The 3,708-nt window shown below is 45.8% G+C and overlaps 1 pseudogene across 1 annotated transcript; it reads right to left on the bottom strand.

The window, feature by feature from the left end:
• Positions 1-1,082: 1,082 nt before the first annotated feature.
• LOC310796443 (tetranectin pseudogene) lies at positions 1,083-2,130 on the bottom strand (annotated as a pseudogene). Its single transcript has 2 exons — positions 1,879-2,130; positions 1,083-1,416 (listed from the first exon to the last, which is right to left on the bottom strand). The product of its transcript is annotated as a tetranectin pseudogene (transcript).
• Positions 2,131-3,708: the final 1,578 nt, after the last annotated feature.

The following is a 3,708-nucleotide window of genomic DNA, read 5'->3' as shown; positions in this document are numbered from 1 at the left end:
GATGTGACATTTCAAAATAAAAACTCATTTCAGATTCATATTAATAGTGTCATACAATATAAGCAGCACAACCTGATAATCCTAATTTCAGTCCTAGAAACAGAGAGACATGAGAGAATGGCTTAAGAAGCAAATTATATGATTGCTATTCAGTAAAACAAAAAAAAAACGTTTTTTTTAAATAGAACGGATCAGCAGATATTTGGAACATTAGAAAATAAAAAATAGACATATGCTATTAAAGACAAGCCATCCCTTAGTGTTTTCCACTAAATCACAACCTTTTTCAAGGACCCTAGTCCACATTAGGCCCACAGACCTCCATTTGATGTGACTTTTTTCTGTAAAAACCCAAATCTGAAAAGAGTTTATTGTGAGATTATGATTTGCTCCAGAATTCCATGACTATCTGTATTGAAGCAGGGTGTCACTTTATCAGAACACATTTGATTGGTTTGTTTTGTATGTCAAATATGACCTTCCAATGGTTTTAGCTTAGGCTATGCAGTCACACGAATCATCCCGTGGCCCCGCTGGGGTCAGTGGAAAAGGGGCAGTAGCTCGGTAGCTAGGTAGCTAGGTAGCTAGGTAGCTAGGGATAGGAATGTGGAAGAGAGTCTGGATTTGAGGGGTGCGTAGGTGCTATTACTATAGGGGGTTATGTGAGGTGGTGGTGGGGTGCAAGGGGCCATAGCTAGGTAGGGATAGGGAGGTGGGAGAGTGTGTGTGTGTGGGGAGGGGGGGGGGGGGGGGTGGTCCGTAGCTACGGATAGGAAGGTGGTAGGTAGAGAGTCAGGATTCGAGGGGTGGGTGGTGGGAGTGGCTAGTGGGATGTGGGTGGTGGGAGTGGGCATGCTGCCATAAAGCTGAATGGCCACACCACGGCGCTGTGGGCTTAAAGGTTTGTAGAAACAGTGAAGGCTAAGAAAAATGCACAATATTCCTCAAGGCATTGGACATATATACATATATACCTGATAGCATTCAAATGCCCTGCAAGCAGCAGCATCCAGTCTATCCATATGAATATGAGAATGGTGTATAGTCAGAGATTTAGCAAGGAGAGCAAAGCAGCTGTGACCCTAGACGATGTTGAACTCGCAGACGGAGGCCTTTTCCTCACGCATCAAACCACTTCTCGTTGGCTGTGCTGGAGAGGACGGTGCAGTTCTGGCCCCGGCCCCCGTCCGGCTGCAGGGTGATCTCCGTCTCCCAGTCCTTGAAGCGCACGGCGACTCCTGACTGGTCCACCCACTGGCCCTCTGTCACCATGTCATCGACGCCCAGCCAGATGTGCTCCTCAGGGCCCACGCTCTCCCGCACGTAGCTGTAGAGCCGGTCGTTCTCGTACCCGGTCAGAGGCGTGCTCAGGCTGCCCCCCATGGCGATGCAGTCGTTGATGGCTGCGTGGTAGCTCTTGTTTCTTAACCCAGAGAAAATCAAGTACAAAATGAGGGGATCAGCCAAGAAATGTGACTCTGTCTGGGGTCCTATGATCACTTACATAGACAAACTGAAAACTTTATAAGAGATCACACTATTTGTGATGCTCACACTATCAATGTCACTACATATTCTTCCTGTTTTGTTACATTGTGGTATGGTGTCAAGAAGGAATGGATGATTTATTTTATTTTTATTTTACTTATTTCTTTATTCTTTGTTTATTTTACTCTATGAAATGTACCTTAATACTGTTTTTTGTATGCCCCAATCTATATAGGACCAGGGGTGGGGAAGGAATGGGGTTAAGGGGAAAAAAAGAAAAACCCTTGTAAATGTACTTTAATGAACTCATTCATCATATATATATATACAGTACATGTAGATCAAGAAGGAGGATTTTAAAGAATCCTTAAAACTCTAAAGAGTACTGACCGATCCCAGCATCTTGTCCACGCGGCTCTGTGAGCTGCCGGCTACGCTCTTTAGCTTCTTCTTCTTCTTCTTGAGCACATCCCGCTGCTCCTTCTGTCTGTTCTGCACGGTGATGAGCGCTGAGATGAAGCTGTTCCTCACCTCCTTCTCAAACTCCAGCTCGTCCCTGAGAGCCAGCTGCTGGACCAGCTCCTCTGAGAACCTCAGGATCGCCGTCTCCTCCAGCCGCTCATTCAGCTCTGCAACAGTCATGGTCCTCACCCTTGGCACACGCATAATATTTAATACAATCTCTTTTATTATCTATATATATATATATATATATATATATATATATATATATATATATATATATATATATATATATACACACACATACATACATATACACACACCGGTATATATCTATATCTATATCTATATATATATATATACAGTATGCTGCATTTGTTTTCATCTCAAAGGCAGGAATGTTTTGTGTCTTCCCTAAAGACATTACTCAATTTCCCTCTTAAAGCCCACACAAACTGTATTTGACTCATTCAAACCAGCATTATGTGCAACTGTTTGTGCCACTTAGTGCCACTAAGAACCTTGGGGTGATCCTTGACAACCAGCTGTCTTGCTCAGCCAACATAGCTGCTACAGCACGCTCCTGTAGGTTCTCCCTCTACAACATCTGCAAAATCCGTCCCTTTCTCACAAGAGAAGCGACTCAACTCCTGGTCCAGTCTCTTGTCATCTCTCGCCTGGACTACTGCAACGTGCTCCTGGCCGGCCTACCTGCCACTGACATCCGACCGCTTCAGCTCATTCAGAACGCTGCAACCCGTCTGGTATTCAACCAACCCAAATTCTCTCATGTCACTCCCCTCTTCCAGGACCTCCACTGGCTTCCCCCATCTCGGCACGCATCAAATTCAAGACACTGGTACTGGCCTACAGGGCAGTACACCAGTCAGCTCCCCTGTACCTGCAATCTATGGTCAGGTTCCAAATCTCTCACCGTTCCCTTCGCTCCTCCACCAGTGCAGGTCGCCTCGCCCCTCCTTCTCTACGGGGGCTCAAAAGTCGCTCATCCCGATCTTGACTCTTCTCGTCCCTGGCACCTCAATGGTGGAACGAGCTTCCACCTTCGGTCAGGACAGCTGAATCACTGCCGATCTTTCGGAAAAGACTAAAGACTCACCTTTTCAGGCTCCATCTGGGCCCTTCTTGATCTAACTTCTTTCTATAAAAAAAAAAAAAAAATACTAACCTAAACTAAACTTGTACCACTGTTCCTTCAGAAGTTGTAGTTGTCATAGACTGTGCTCCATAGTTGATTGCTCTATTGCTGACAAAAATGTGTTATTGTAAGTCGCTTTGGATAAAAGCGTCTGCCAAATGACGTAATGTAATGTAATGTAATGTAATGTAGGAGAGAATTACTACAGTTGGCAAATTGTTATCTCCTCTGCCGATCTGGGGAGAGTTGTAGACTAGCACGTGCTTCCTCCGATACATGTGCAGTTGCCAGCCGCTTCTTTTCACCTGACAGCGACGAGGTTCCCCCGGCAGGACACAGCTTGTGGGAGGATCACGCTATTCCCCCCAGTTCCCCCGGCGAACAGGCACCCCGACCGACCAGAAGAGGCACTAGTGCAACGTCTAGGACACGTAAGGGTTAATGCACAACGAGGTGTCCATTATCAGAAATTATTGGACGACGTGGAGGCATGAACCGTCCGAGGCGAAGCCGAGGTCCAATCGCGAGGTCCCTCTTATAACCCGCTTATACCATGGTCACTTGCCAAAGAAACAAAACAAGACCATTCATTTATATGTTCA

This window comes from Poromitra crassiceps, assembly GCF_964638095.1.
Source record: "Poromitra crassiceps genome assembly, chromosome: 22".
Taxonomy (NCBI): domain Eukaryota; kingdom Metazoa; phylum Chordata; class Actinopteri; order Beryciformes; family Melamphaidae; genus Poromitra; species Poromitra crassiceps.
This window is presented reverse-complemented; position numbering and strand designations above follow the sequence as displayed.